This window comes from Choloepus didactylus, chromosome X, assembly GCF_015220235.1.
Source record: "Choloepus didactylus isolate mChoDid1 chromosome X, mChoDid1.pri, whole genome shotgun sequence".
Lineage (NCBI taxonomy): Eukaryota > Metazoa > Chordata > Mammalia > Pilosa > Megalonychidae > Choloepus > Choloepus didactylus.
The window spans coordinates 61,744,354-61,760,882 of NC_051334.1; the positions used below are offsets into that span (position 1 = coordinate 61,744,354).

The window sequence follows — 16,529 nt, forward strand, 5'->3', positions numbered from 1 at the left end:
GTGATATAAAACATATATTCAGAAAGGTGATAACTTTCAAAGTACAATTTAACAAGTAATTACATAGTTAATTTCAAAGAATGTTATGGGTAACAGTTCCACAGTTTCAGTTATTTCCTTATTGTGAAATATAAGCTATATACAGAAAGGTGATAACTTTCAAAGAACAATTTAATAAGTAGCTATAAAGCAAATTTCAAAGAACGTTATGGGTTACAGTTCCACCATTTCAGTTATTTCCTTCCAGCTATCTAATACCCTAGCATCTAAAATATATACATTTATATAAAGATTCAGTATTCATAATCCTTTGTTAAATCCTACCTTGTCTGTTGCTGCCCCTTCTTGTTTAATCACTTTCTTGAACTTTAGGGGTGTTTGGCAAGGGTATCATCAAGTTCCAAAGCCTGGCATAGTTTGTACAAAGCCAAAGGGAGATGAAAGTGCAGACCATTTGAATGAGGAGAGTCTGAGAAATTTCAGAAGCCTTTTCTTGTAATCCACATCACACCCTGCTGTGATTACTTACCATATATCATAGAATATAACACACCAGGAACATAGTAAGTTGAGTCGTTATTTTATGTACCTTTAAGAAAGAAAACAAAACAAAACCGTTGTCAAAGTACAGCATACCATCAATTATTACGTTTTAAAGATTTCTCAGTGTTGAAATGTGAAAAAAAAATAATGTTCAGACTTTTCAAATTTGTTAAAATATGAAGGAAAAAAGTGATCTTAGATTCTGTGACATACAATGAATTTATTTTTCACATTGAATTTCTATGCTCAAGTGCTCTTCTGCACTCTAGTCAGTCGACTTCATTGTATATTGCTGCTTTTTAAAATTGTCGTGGATTGTTTTCATGGCTCTGTGATGTGGCAGCTGCAGCTGGATTGTAAAACCTTTGGCTTCTCAATAATTTATTCGGTTTCCCCACCGCCACCCTCCATCCCTTTCGAACACATATTCAAAAGTTATGCGGAGGTTACCATTCAGGGGTAAATTTCTTCCCATCTTAAAATTGCATCGATTGTATAAAACTTTCCATAGACATAGTTACGTTTACTCAGAGAGGCTCGTGATGGGGAATCATTATATTAAAATACGCATATTTTTTAGATTCATCCCTGTAGAAACGCTAAAATGGGGTGGGATAGGGAGCAGAGCGGGGGCGGAGAGGGGACATACGTCTCAGGATACAGGAAATACGGTAAGAACGAAACCCGGAGGAAGTCAGCTCTGTGCCTGGAGGGGACCCGCCGCCATCTCAGGTCTCTTGGCCTTGCGAGGGCTCACCGGGTTCTATAATCCTTATGGGGGACCAACCTTGTGCCTCCGGGAGATCTACGCTCCCACCTGGAAACACGCGGGAAACCAAGCCTCCAAAAAAGCGCTGCCTTCTCGCTCCGCGGTGGAATTATCCAGAAGGAACTCCCAACGGAGGTAGTACCCCTCTCCCCTCCGCGCCTCCTCCCGCATCACCCGGCCTGAAGTCGCACCCTCCTCCGGAGAAGTAGTAGAATATTCTTCTCCCACCCCAAACCAGGTCAGAGTCTTTCTTTCAAATCTGGGATATCCAGCTCTTTGAAACTTCATTATGCGTTTTCCCAGATCTCCTCCCTTTCCCTGTTCTTCGCCATGATTTCAAAACAGAAAAAAGAACATGCAGGCACTAATCAGCACTTTCACAAAATATTCTTGGATAAAATGATGGATATTTAATGATATTAAGGAATTATTTTTAATAATTTAGATGTGATAAATGCATTGTGGGTATAAATTTTAAGAAATAGACTATCTCATAAATACATTCAGAATTACTTAAGAACAAAATGATATGCTGTCTTTTGATTTGCTTCAAAGTAATTCGGTGGGGCTGAAGAGAGGTGGGGTGGGCGTAAAAACAAAATGGCCATGAATTGATAATTGTTTAAGCTTGGTAGTGTATACCTAGAGATTCATTATATTATTCTCTGTACCTCTGAGTATGTTTGAAAATTTTCCATTTAAAAAATATCTAGTTCAAAGTCAATGGCAACAATGTATTTAAGACCTAATGCCTGGCCCCAGCACTGTGCTAAAGTAAGGGGTTGTAAGGTGAGCCTTCAGGAGTGTGTTTGCCTTCCTCTGTGTAAGGCGGGAGAGTTTAATAAGCCAAAAATATTACAATATTGTGTGCCAAACCCAAGTACCATGTTTGCTTGTTTAAGGTATTCAGGAAGCAAGGAGGATGGACCAAGTCACTCTGCCTGTTAGTAATCATGAGCCATCAAAGAGGAAGGGGGATCTTTGGGTGGGCCTTAAAGGGTGAGTGACATTTGCCATGTGGAGAGGAGGGAAGGCTTTCCAGGCCTGGGGTTTCCAGAACAAAGGTCTCAAGGCAGGCCTGTTCAAGGCAGGCCTGTTCTGAACATTGTGGTTATAAATGAATCTTTGAGAAGGACTAGGAGGTGAGGCTAGAAGACCTTGAATGTCATGCTAAGGAATATGCAGTTTTTCATACAAGTGATGTTATTTGTTTAGGAGTCCAGTTTTTACTATCAGAGAAGCAATCTTCTATTTAGATGGGCTTATAGAATGCAAAAGATAAACCGAATCTGACCCAAGCCTCATAGATGCTTGCAATACAAAGGAGAGACGGCACCCCTTTTTTTCATTCATGCAATATGCCGTTACAATGCCCTTGTGGCTAGGCATTGTGTTGGGAGCCTTAGGGGATGAAAAAATAAATGAATGAATGAATAAAATAAATGAATGAATGATGGATGATTGGATAACTCTGGCAACTGGGCTTGGGGCTTGGGGAGTAGAGCTTAGAATAAGAATGAGCTCTATTTGACTTGAAAGCACCTATATATGGTTTGACTTGCACCTCCATGTCTTTCCACACAGTTTTAATCCCCTTTTATCTCTGCCCAAAGGGGTAGAGGGGTTGGGGTAGGTGTAGGCATAGCAATGCTCAGATAGAAGACAAAGGGGGGCAAGAAATGCAGGAGCTGTATAATTTCCCCCCAGTGACCCAAATAATTGAAAATTGTAATATAGCCAATACGTACTGAACAATTTTATGTGCCAAACACTCTTCTAAAGGGCTTTACATGTATTAATTTATTTAATCATTACAATAACTCTACCAAGTAGGCTTGTATTAGCCCAGGGAAGATACTAAGAAACTAAGACCAAGGGAAGTTGTATAGCTTGCCTAAAGTTAGATGGCAGTAAGTGGCTGAGCTGGGTTTTGAATACAGAAAGTCTGGATCCAGCGCTTATGCCATACAACCCCTATGCGTACAACTGCTTTACAAGAATATGTCATTGAAATGGGGGCAGGGCAGAGCATAAGAACTTAAGGAGACCAGAGAAAGAGACGGATAGTAACAAAAGAAATGATTTCACCTTATTTTACTATTTTTCAGTCTTTGAGAGATTGCAGTATGACTCCATTTCCTTGGTGCATTTGTGAAAAGATTCACCCAGTGAAGACGATGAATATTATTGACAATGCCACCCTGCTTTTTCTGATTTCCTGCACCCAGAAGTTGTGATTTTTAAGGTAATTTCTTTTCCAAAAATTAATTAAAGAGGAGGAGGAGGTATAAGAGTTGATTACAACACATTAAGAAATAACTATCCCCCCCAAAACACTACACACACACACACACAAACTAGCAGTAAATGATAAAATTGAAGTCATTTTCTAAATTATATGAAACTATATATAATATATATATAATCCACAAGATGTTTTGTTAGATTCACTCTTAATTACCTTATAGTTTCTGTTGTGACTGTGAAATGTATCTTTTTAATTACAGTGCCTAATTCTTGTTGGGGACATGATTGATATTTTATATACTTCATATTCATTGATGATTTTGTATTTTAAATTCTGTAGCCTTTCTCAGCTCTATTTGTTCTAATAATTTGTAGATTCTCTTGGATTATCTGTGCTATTAATTATATCTGTGAATAATGGCAGTTTCCTCCTTCCGAATACATATAGCTGTTTTTTTTTAACCTTGTCTTACTGTGCTATCTAGGATTTTCAGTGCAAGGAGAAATAGTAGCAGTGGTAGAGGGCTTCATTATCTTGCTCCTGAATTTACAAGGGATTCTATAAAAGTTTCACCATTTTTAGTAGATATTATTCTTCAGGTTAAGGAAGTTCCTTTCTATTTCTTGTTTGCTTAGTTTTATTATGAGTGAGTATGGAGCATTTACCTCGAATGCTTTCTTTGTATCTATGATCATATGTTCTTTCTCTCCATTATTATGACAGTGCAGCAGTGTAGTAAATTGAAATAACTAATTTTCCAATACATTCCAGGGTTAAATCCTATTTGTTGATGGTGATTATATGTGTGTGAGTGTGTGTGTGTGTGTGTGTGTGTGCATTTTCCTGCTTCTGGTTTCATCAAGCCTCTCCATTGGAATACTTTTTTCTATTTGAATACTTTTTTGCTTTTATCTTTTCTTTTATCCTTTCTTTTGGTTTGCTCTTTTTCTAATTCAACAAGTTGGACCTTTAAGTGCAATAATTCTCAATCTTTTCTAAAATAAGAATTCAGGACTAAATTTTCTTAGAAGAAATCCACAAGTTTTCCTATGTTTTATTATTATTAAATTTTTATTAATTTCTAACTTTTTATTTTGATTGCTTCTTTGACCCATTAGTTATATTTTTAATTTCAAACATTTTAAAATCATATTGTGAAATCATTATTCATCTTATTTTCAATAAGAAACTTCATCTTATCTTCTGTTTTAAAATGTCTAATGCTTTTGTACCTTCTTGTAATATGAAGTAAAAGTATATGCAAACTGCTCATCCCAATAGATTTTGGCAATATATAGGTTTTTCTTTTGTTAAATACATAGGGAAAGTGTGATTTTGACAATGATAGCTTATTGTTTATTTTATACTTCTACTCTTTAGAGTTTTTATTTTGATTTAATTCCACACACAGAAAAATTTTGAGAATATTTCAAAGAACTGCCATATAATATTGTTGATGGTAACACAATATTGTGAATGTAACTAATAGATCTGAATTGTACACTTGAAAGCAGTTAAATTGGGACATTTTGATTTATACATATGTTACTACAATAAAAATTGTAAAAAAAGGATGCACGGGATAATCTTAGGCTGAATCAGTGGGGCAGAGTATATACTGTATGATTCCATTACTAAAATGCCCTAGAACAGGCAAAACTTATCCTTGGTGGGTAAAGTCATAAGTTGTGAACAATAGAGGTAGGAATTGACTGGGAACTGGCAGGAAGAAACTTTATGGATTGAAGTTCTACAATGATCTATTAGTGTTCTACAACTTGATAGTGGTTTGGATTATATAGATGCCTGCATTTGTTAGAACTCATCACTTAAATTATGTGCATTGTTGTATATAAATTTAAACTAAAAATTAATAAGTTGTAAAAATACCAAACTCTAGTTAGTTATATGCATTCTGAATAATTTATGGAAAAGTACTGATATCTGTAATGTTCATTGAAATGGATAAAACGTAAGATGGGCGTCTCTGGATAGGGGTATGTATACATAATAATGTACTTGTGATAAAGCAAGTGGAAATGACAAATGGTAATGACAGAATCAATGACATGGGAAAAAAAAAGAATTCCAGTATACACTTTACTCAGATTCACCAATTAACATTTTACTACATTTGCTTTATTATTCTCTTTTACTTTCTCCCTCTGCCCTCTCTCCACTTCTGAACTATTTGAGATTTAATTTGCAGACACCATGCCCTTTTATCCGTAAATACTTCAGTGTGTGTTTCTTCAGAATAACTTTCTATTACATAATCTCAATACATGTGTCAAAACCAAGAAATTTAACATTGATCCAATATTTTTATCTAAGCCATATTCCAATTTCACCAATTGTCCCAACAATGTCTTTTATAGCTATTTTCTTTTCCTAGTCAGAGATGCAATCCAAAAATACATAACGTATTTAGTTGTCCTGTCTCTTTAGTTTTCTTTAATCTGGAAGAGTTGCTCAGCCTTTTTTGTTGTTCATGACTGTCAATTTTAAAGAATGCAGGACAGTTATTTTGTAGACTGTCCCTTATCTCAGATTTGTGTGCCTTTTCCTCATGATTTTATTTAGCTTATGCATTTTGGCAGGAAAACCTCAGAAGTAATGTTGTGTGGGTCTCAGGGTTTAATCTCAGGGGCACATGATGCAGGTTTGACCCCTTAGAGCTGATGTTAACTTTGACTAGTTGGTTAAAACTGTGTTTGCTAGATTAATCCGCTGTAAATTGCCATTTTGCTCTTTGTAGTCAGTAAACAGTTTTGCGGGGGAATACTTTGAGTCTTTGTAAATATCCTGTCCCTCATCAAGCTATCTATCATCCACTATTTTTAGCATCCATTGATGATTCTTGAATGAATGAGTTATCCCTATGATGACTGCAAAATGGTAATTTTCAAACTCCATTATTTTTCCTACATTTATCAGTTTGTATTCCACTTTAAGGAAGAGATTTCCTTCAATTATTTATTTATTTGTATTAGTATGGACATGTAGATTTTTATTTTATTTAATGAATATCCAGTTGCTATCATTATTTATTTCAATGCTCAAATTGTCCCAGATTTAACCAGTAGCAGCCCATTCAGGCTGGCTCTTGTGTCCTTTTCACACGTCCACATTAATCTTTAATACTTGGACACTTACTTTGATACTCTTGTACTTCCTTACTTTTCCTGCCCCAATGACCATTTCTCCTGTGGAGCCCTAGTATCTTTTAGTGGAAAATGGTATTCAGAAACCAAGACGTAGGTATGTGGATCCTTTTTACCCGAACATTTTGTTATTGTTTACCATTTAATTGTACTGCGGTCAGAGAATAAAGTTTATATGATATTAGTTAGTAAGTATTTGCTGAAGCTTGCTTTATGTCCTAGAGATCATAACAAATTTTACTGTGTTTCATTAAAAGATTTTGTATTCTCTAATTGTTGCATGCAGAGTTCCATATGTGTCCATTAAACTTGTTAATCTTGTTTAAATCTTCTATGTCCCTCTTATTTTTCTGTTTAACTAGATCTATCAATTACTAAGAGAAATAGATCAAACATTTCCTGCTGTGATTGTGGATTTATCAAATTCTTTTGGTTCTGTCACATTTTGCTTTATTTATTTGGAGCCTTGCTATTATGTGCAACAAAGAACCGATGTATCTTTTATCATTTTTAGCGAACCTTTTTGTCTTTTTGCATTTAAAATCTGTTTTGTTTTTTTTTTATATTCATATAGCTATACCAGCTTTCCCTTGTTTGGATAGTATTTCTTTCTCCATCCTTTTACTTACTTTCTTTTTCTCTTTTTTTCCCAAGAAACCTTCTTCCAAAAGAAGTGAATGTGTTGATTTGTTTCTCAATTTACCACTAGAATTTACAATTAGCAGTAAGGATAAACTCTATGTCTCTATGTTTCTTCACCAACTTTTTTATTTTATAAATTTTCAAACTTGCCGAAAAGTTAAGGGATATCCTTCACATAGATTCATCAGTTGTTTACTTTAACATTGACATTTCTGATGAGTCTAGACAATTGTCCTGTAGGTGTCCAACAGTTTGAACTTTTCTGAGTGTTTCCCCATGATTAGGTTAGACGTTTTTAGAAAGAAGACTTCTTAAGTGATGCTGTGTCCTTCCTATTGCATCACATTAGGAGGCACATGATGTCAGTTTGTCCCAATCATTACTGCTAAATGCCATCTTTTAAAGATGGCACCATCCTCTTACTTTCAACTTTTCCAGGTCTTTATATTGTAAACAACATATAGCTGAATTTTTAAAAAGCAGTTTGGCAAAGTCTTTTTTTAAATGTAAAGTTCAGTGCATTTTATCTCCTTAATGCCCTGCTGTTTACCAAAACAAAGAAATCACATTTGTCATGCATAATTCAATGGCTGTTTAAGTCCTTAAGAATTCCTGGCTGTAGAAATAGGGAAGCAAGTATCAGAAGAAACAGTTAGGAGAATTAAAAATTGTTGTCCTTGGGGAGTTGGATTCTGTGGTGGTAGAGTGGATGGTACTGGAGGTTGCTGTCTTTTATTATAAGCTGTTCTGGTCTGCTAAAGCTGCTGTTATGCAAAATACCAGAAATGGATTGACTTTTATAAAGGGGATTTATTAGGTCACAAATTTACAGTTCTAAGGCCATAAAAGTGTCCAAACTAAGGCATCAACACAAGGATGCCTTCATTGAAGAAAGGCCGATGGCGTCCAGAACACTTCTGTCAGCTGGGATGGCATGTGGCTGGCTGCTGCTGCTCCTTTGCTCCCAGGTTGCATTTCAAAATGACTTTCTCCAAAATGTCTCGGGGCTTCTGTCTCTCTTAACTTCTCTCAGCTCTCTGCTTGGTTTTCCTGGGGTGTTTCTTTCTAAGCATCTGGGAGTCCTCTTTTAGCTTCTTCTGGGACAAACTCTGGGTTCAACTCTTAGCTTAGCATCTCCGCATGTCCTTCTGTTGGCATCTCCCAGCATCTCCAAACATCTGGTGTCAGCTCTTAGCTTCTCCCGGGGCAAACTCTGGATTCCATATCTTAGCTTCTCTCTAAAATGCCTCCCCCAGCTTCTCTGAGCTACTTCTCTTTCAGATTTTAGCATACTTTCAGATGTACAGAAAATTTCAAGAATTATAAAATGAATTCCCATATACTCTTCATCTAGATTTGTTAATATTTTACCACAGTTTCTTTATAATCTCTCCCTTTCTCTCTCTCACTCTGTAGATAGATTAGATACATAGCTAGATATACATACATGTACATACATATACATACACATACATACACATACATATGTATCTGTCTGAACCATTTGAAAATCAGTTGCCTCATGACCCCGAAATACTTCCGGGTTACAATCATAGACATCCAGCTCCCTCAAGAGTTCATAAACTAATTTGATAAATTCTGTAGGTAGAGACTGGCGCAGAATACTATAAGGGAATATAAGAGGGCACACAACCTAGACTAGGAAGGCAAGAGATGGCTTCCTGTGTGAATCAGTGTTTGAGCCAAGTCTTAAAAAAGGAGTGGATGTATTAAGTAAGAATGAGTAGAAGGGCAAATAGAGGGAAGAACTGCAGGCAGTGAGAATAGAATGACCAAAGGCACAGAAGCTTAAGATAGCCTATTCTTTTGGGGGGATAGAGAGGGATGGTAGGTAGAACTACAAGTTATATGGCTTTCCTGGAGTGGAGAGATGAAGCTAGATCAGCAAGCTGAAGCATGAACGTGAAGACCTTGTGAGACATGCTAAGAAAGTTCAGGATAAATCTGTTGGAAATGGAAAGTCATTGGAGATTTTAAAGGTGAATGATATGTTGACATCTGTATTTTATATAGTTCATACTAGTGGCCATGTGGAGGATGGTGTAGTATAAAAGATTGGGGTAAGAAGACCATTTAAGATGCTTTTTTTAATAATTCAGGGCAAGAACAGATGGCCTGAACTCAGCCAGTGGTTGTTGAGATGGAACACAGAGGAATGGATTTGAGAAAGGTTTGTGAAGTAAAAATAGCTGGACTTGTTAATTGATGGGATGGTGTGTCAGTCAGTGTTCAACCAGAGAAACACAACCAATAAGAGGTGTATATTAAAAAATTTATTATAAGAAATTAGCTTAAGCAATTGTGGGTACTGGCTAGAGAAGTTCAAAATCTGTAGGACAGAGCATCAGTAAGGAGAAGTTGCAACCATCAGTAAGGAGAAGTTGGAACTCCTGGACATAGGCCAAAGCTGCAGTCCACAGGTGGAATTTCTTTCTTTTTTTTTTTTTTAATCTTCATTTTATTGAGATATATTCACATACCACGCAGTCATACAAAACAAATCGTACTTTCGATTGTTTACAGTACCATTACATAGTGGTACATTCATCACCCAAATCAATCCCTGACACCTTCATTAGCACACACACAAAAATAACAAGAATAATAATTAGAGTGAAAAAGAGCAATTGAAGTAAAAAAGAACACTGGGTGCCTTTGTCTGTTTGTTTCCTTCCCCTATTTTTCTACTCATCCATCCATAAACTAGACAAAGTGGAGTGTGGTCCTTATGGCTTTCCCAATCCCATTGTCACCCCTCATAAGCTACATTTTTATACAACTGTCTTCGAGATTCATGGGTTCTGGGTTGTAGTTTGATAGTTTCAGGTATCCACCACCAGCTACCCCAATTCTTTAGAACCTAAAAAGGGTTGTCTAAAGTGTGCATAAGAGTGCCCAACAGAGTGACCTCTCAGCTCCTTTTGGAATCTCTCTGCCATTGAAGCATATTTCATTTCCTTTCACATCCCCCTTTTGGTCAAGATGTTCTCCGTCCCACGATGCCAGGTCTACATTCCTCCCCGGGAGTCATATTCCACGTTGCCAGGGAGATTCACTCCCCTGGGTGTCTGATCCCACGTAGGGGGGAGGGCAGTGATTTCACCTTTCAAGTTGGCTTAGCTAGAGAGACAGGGCCACATCTGAGCAACAAAGAGGCATTCCGGAGGAGGCTCTTAGGCACAACCATAGGGAGGCCTAGCCTCTCCTTTGCAGCAACCGTCTTCCCAAGGGTAAAACCTGTGGTAGAGGGCTCAACCCATCAAACCACCAGTCCCCTATATCTGTGGTCATGTTAGCAACCATGGAGGTGGGGTAGGCGAATACCCCTGCATTCTCCACAGGCTCCTCAAGGGGGCACTACATCTTTTTTTTTTCCTTGTTTTTCTTTTTTTTTTTTTTTTTAACTTTCCCTTCTTTTTTAAATCAACGGTATGAAAAAAAAGTTAAAAAGAAAACAAACATACAATAAAAGAACATTTCAAAGAGACCATAACAAGGGAGTAAGAAAAAGACAACTAACCTAAGATAACTGCTTAACTTCCAACATGTTCCTACTTTACCCCAAGAAAGTTACCTAATATAGCAACATTTCTGTGAACTTGCTCCTACTATATCCATCAGAAATTAACAGACCATAGTCATTCCTGGGCATCCCCAGAACGTTAAATAGCTTATCTGTTCTTCTTGGATTATTGTTCCCCCTTCCTTAATTGCTCTCTATTGCTAGTTCCCCTACATTCTACATTATAAACCATTTGTTTTACATTTTTCAAAGTTCACATTAGTGGTAGCATATAATATTTCTCTTTTTGTGCCTGGCTTATTTCGCTCAGCATTATGTCTTCAAGGTTCATCCATGTTGTCATATGTTTCACGAGATCGTTCCTTCTTACTGCCGCGTAGTATTCCATCGTGTGTATATACCACATTTTATTTATCCACTCATCTGTTGAAGGACATTTGGGTTGTTTCCATCTCTTGGCAATTGTGAATAATGCTGCTATGAACATTGGCGTGCAGATATCTGTTCGTGTCACTGCTTTCCGATCTTCCGGGTATATCCCGAGAAGTGCAATCGCCAGATCGAATGGTAGCTCTATATCTAGTTTTCTAAGGAACTGCCAGACTGACTTCCAGAGTGGCTGAACCATTATACAGTCCCACCAACAATGAATAAGAGTTCCAATTTCTCCACATCCCCTCCAGCATTTGTAGTTTCCTGTTTGTTTAATGGCAGCCATTCTAACCGGTGTTAGATGGTATCTCATTGTGGTCTTAATTTGCATCTCTCTAATAGCTAGTGAAGCTGAACATTTTTTCATGTGTTTCTTGGCCATTTGTATTTCCTCTTCAGAGAACTGTCTTTTCATATCTTTTGCCCATTTTATAATTGGGCTGTCTGTACTATTGTCATTGAGTTGTAGGATTTCTTTATATATGCAAGATATCAGTCTTTTGTCAGATACATGGTTTCCAAAAATTTTTTCCCATTGAGTTGGCTGCCTCTTCACCTTTTTGAGAAATTCCTTTGAGGTGCAGAAACTTCTAAGCTTGAGGAGTTCCCATATATCTATTTTCTCTTTTGTTGCTTGTGCTTTGGGTGTAAAGTCTAGGAAGTGGCCGCCTAATACAAGGTCTTGAAGATGTTTTCCTACATTATCTTCTAGAAGTTTTATGGTACTTTCTTTTATATTGAGATCTTTGGTCCATTTTGAGTTAGTTTTTGTGTAGGGGGTGAGGTAGGGGTCCTCTTTCATTCTTTTGGATATGCATATCCAACTCTCCCAGCCCCATTTGTTGAAAAGACCATTATGACTCAGTTCAGTGACTTTGGGGGCCTTATCAAAGATCAGTCGGCCATAGATCTGAGGGTCTATCTCCGAATTCTCAATTCGATTCCATTGATCTATATGTCTATCTTTGTGCCAGTACCATGCTGTTTTGGCAACTGTGCCTTTATAATAAGCTTCAAAGTCAGGGAGTGTAACTCCTCCCACTTCGTTTTTCTTTTTTAGAGTGTCTTTAGCAATTCGAGGCATCTTCCCTTTCCAAATAAATTTGATAACTAGCTTTTCCAAGTCTGCAAAGTAGGTTGTTGGAATTTTGATTGGGATTGCATTGAATCTGTAGATGAGTTTGGGTAGAATTGACATCTTAATGACATTTAGCCTTCGTATCCATGAACATGGAATATTTTTCCATCTTTTAAGGTCCCCTTCTATTTCTTTTAGTAGAGTTATGTAGTTTTCTTTGTATAGGTCTTTTACATCTTTGGTTAAGTTGATTCCTAGGTACTTGATTTTTTTAGTTGCTATTGAAAATGGTATCTTTTTCTTGAGTGTCTCTTCAGTTTGTTCATTTCTAGCATATAGAAACATTACTGACTTATGTGCATTAACTTTGTATCCCGCTACTTTGCTAAATTTGTTTATTACCTCTAGTAGCTGTATCGTCGATTTCTCAGGGTTTTCTAGATATAAGATCATATCATCTGCAAACAATGACAGTTTTACTTCTTCTTTTCCAATTTGGATGCCTTTTTTTTCTTTGTCTTGTCGGATTGCCCTGGCTAGCACTTCAGCACAATGTTGAATAACAGTGGTGACAGCGGGCATCCTTGTCTTGTTCCTGATCTTAGAGGGAAGGCTTTCAGTCTCTCACCATTGAGTACTATGCTGGCTGTGGGTTTTTCATATATGCTCTTTATCATGTTGAGGAAGTTTCCTTCAATTCCTACCTTTTGAAGTGTTTTTATAAAAAACGGATGTTGGATTTTGTCAAATGCTTTTTCAGCATCTATTGAGATGATCAATTGATTTTTCCCTTTTGACTTGTTAATGTGTTCTAATACATTGATTGATTTTCTTATGTTGAACCATCCTTGCATGCCTAGAATAAACCCCACTTGGTCATGGTGTATGATTTTTTTAATGTGTCTTTGGATTCGATTTGCAAGTATTTTGTTGAGGATTTTTGCATCTATATTCATTAGGGAGATTGGCCGGTAGTTTTCCTTTTTTGTAGCATCTTTGCCTGGTTTTGGTATTAGATTGATGTTAGCTTCATAAAATGAGTTAGGTAGTGTTCCATTTTCTTCAATGTTTTGAAAGAGTTTGAGTAAGATTGGTGTCAGTTCTTTCTGGAAAGTTTGGTAGAATTCCCCTGTGAAGCCATCTGGCCCTGGGCATTTATTTGTGGGAAGATTTTTGATGACTGATTGGATCTCTTTGCTTGTGATGGGTTGGTTGAGGTCTTCTATTTCTTCTCTGGTCAGTCTAGGTTGTTCATATGTTTCCAGGAAATTATCCATTTCCTCTACATTATCCAGTTTGTTGCCATACAGTTGTTCATAGTATCCTCTTATAATTTTTTTAATTTCTTCAGGATCTGCAGTTATGTCACCTTTTTCATTCATTATTTTGTTTATATGGGTCTTCTCTCTTTTTGATTTTGTCAGTCTAGCTAGGGGCTTGTCAATCTTGTTGATCTTCTCAAAGAACCAACTTTTGGTGATATTTATCCTCTCTATTGTTTTTTTGTTCTCTATGTCATTTATTTCTGCTTTAATCCTTGTTATTTCTTTTCTTCTACTTGGTTTAGGATTGGTTTGCTGTTCATTTTCTAGCTTCTTCAGTTGATCCATTAGTTCTTTGATTTTGGCTCTCTCTTCCTTTTTAATATATGCGTTTAGTGCTATAAATTTCCCCCTCAGCACTGCTTTTGCTGCATCCCATAGGTTTTGGTATGTTGTGTTCTCATTTTCATTCGTCTCTATATATTTAGCAATTTCTCTTGCTATTTCTTCTTTAACCCACTGATTGTTTAGGAGTGTGTTGTTTAACCTCCAGGTATTTGTGAATTTTCTAAGTCTCTGATGGTTATTGACTTCTAATTGTATTCCACTGTGGTCAGAGAATGTGCTTTGAATAATTTCAATCTTTTTAAATTTATTGAGGCTTGTTTTATGTCCCAGCATATGATCTATTCTGGAGAAAGTTCCATGAGCACTAGAAAAGTATGTGTATCCTGGTGATTTGGGATGTAATGTCCTGTATATGTCTGTTAAATCTAATTCATTTATCCGATTGTTTAGGTTTTCAATTTCCTTATTGGTCTTCTGTCTGGTTGATCTATCTATAGGAGAGAGTGATGTGTTGAAGTCTCCCACAATTATTGTGGAAACATCAATTGCTTCCTTTAGTTTTGCCAGTGTTCCTCTAATGTATTTTGTGGCACCTTGATTGGGTGCATAGACATTTACGATTGTTATTTCTTCTTGCTGAATTGCCCCTTTTATTAGTATGTAGTGGCCTTCTTTGTCTCTCAAAACATCCCTGCATTTGAAGTCTATTTTATCTGAGATTAATATTGCTACACCTGCTTTCTTTTGGCTGTAGCTTGCATGAAATATTTTTTTCCATCCTTTCATTTTCAGTTTCTTTGTGTCCCTGTGTCTAAGATGAGTCTCTTGTATGCAACATATTGATGGTTCATTTTTTTTGACCCATTCTGCGAATCTATATCTTTTAATTGGGGAGTTTAATCCATTTACATTCAATGTTATAACCATGAAGGCATTTCTTGAATCAGCCATCTTATCCTTTGGTTTATGTTTGTCATATTTTTCCCCTCTGTCTATTAATATCCTTTTTTGTACCCATACCAAATCTCTTTAGTACTGAACCTTTCTCCAAGTCTCTCCGTCCTTTCTTTGTTTCTCTGTCTGTAGGGCTCCCTTTAGTATCTCAAGTAGGGCAGGTCTCTTGTTAGCAAATTCTCTCAGCATTTGTTTGTCTGTGAAAAATTTAAGCTCTCCCTCAAATTTGAAGGAGAGCTTTGCTGGATAAAGTATTCTTGGCTGGAAATTTTTCTCACTCAGAATTTTAAATATATCGTGCCACTGCCTTCTTGCCTCCATGGTGGCTGCTGAGTAGTCACTACTTAGTCTTATGCTGTTTCCTTTGTATGTGGTGAATTGCTTTTCTCTTGCTGCTTTCAGAACTTGCTCCTTCTCTTCTGTGTTTGACAGTGTGATCAGTATATGTCTCAGAGTGGGTTTATTTGGATTTATTCTATTTGGGGTTCGCTGAGCATTTATGATTTGTGTATTTATGTTGTTTAGAAGATTTGGGAAGTTTTCCCCAACAATTTCTTTGAATACTCTTCCTAGACCTTTACCCTTTTCTTCCCCTTCTGGGACACCAATGAGTCTTATATTTGGACGTTTCATATTATCTATCATATCCCTGAGGTCCATTTCGATTTTTTCAATTTTTTTCCCCATTCTTTCTTTTATGCTTTCATTTTCCATTCTGTCATCTTCGAGGTCACTGATTCGTTGTTCAACTTCCTCTAGTCTTGTACTATGAGTGTCCAGAATCTTTTTAATTTGGTCAACAGTTTCTTTAATTTCCATAAGATCATCCATTTTTTATTTAGTCTTGCAATGTCTTCTTTTTTTTTTTTTTTTTTTTTTTAAATCATCATTTTATTGAGATATATTCACATACCACGCAGTCATACAAAAAAAATTGTACTTTCGATTGTTTACAGTACCATTACATAGTTGTACATTCATCACCTAAATCAATCCCTGACACCTTCATTAGCACACACACAAAAATAACAAGAATAATAATTAGAGTGAAAAAGAGCAATTGAAGTAAAAAAGAACACTGGGTACCTTTGTCTGTTTGTTTCCTTCCCCTACTTTTCTACACATCCATCCATAAACTAGACAAAGTGGTGTTTGGTCCTTATGGCTTTCCCAATCCCATTGTCACCCCTCATAAGCTACATTTTTATACAACTGTCTTCGAGATTCATGGGTTCTGGGTTGTAGTTTGATAGTTTCAGGTATCCACCACCAGCTACCCCAATTCTTTAGAACCTAAAAAGGGTTGTCTAAAGTGTGCATAAGAGTGCCCACCAGAGTGACCTCTCGGCTCCTTTTGGAATCTCTCTGCCACTGAAGCTTATTTCATTTCCTTTCACATCCCCCTTTTGGTCAAGAAGATGTTCTCCGTCCCACGGTGCCAGGTCTACATTCCTCCCTGGGAGTCATATTCCACGTTGCCAGGGAGATTCACTTCCCTGGGTGTCTGATCCCACGTAGGGGGGAGGGCAGTGATTTCACCTTTCA

The 16,529-nt window shown here is 36.8% G+C and overlaps 1 protein-coding gene across 4 annotated transcripts in view; it reads left to right on the forward strand.

Annotated features, from left to right (window-relative positions):
• Positions 1-1,232: 1,232 nt before the first annotated feature.
• The window catches only part of LOC119523526, a 57,345-nt gene continuing 42,048 nt past the window's right edge, over positions 1,233-16,529 (forward strand). For 3 of the 4 annotated variants that reach the window (XR_005214639.1, XR_005214638.1, XR_005214637.1), the window contains exons 1-2: positions 1,233-1,550; positions 3,421-3,557. The gene's annotated coding sequence lies outside the window, so the exon portion shown is untranslated. The remainder of the gene's footprint in view (positions 1,551-3,420; positions 3,558-16,529) is intronic. The other variant, XM_037822330.1, reaches the window with a different exon arrangement.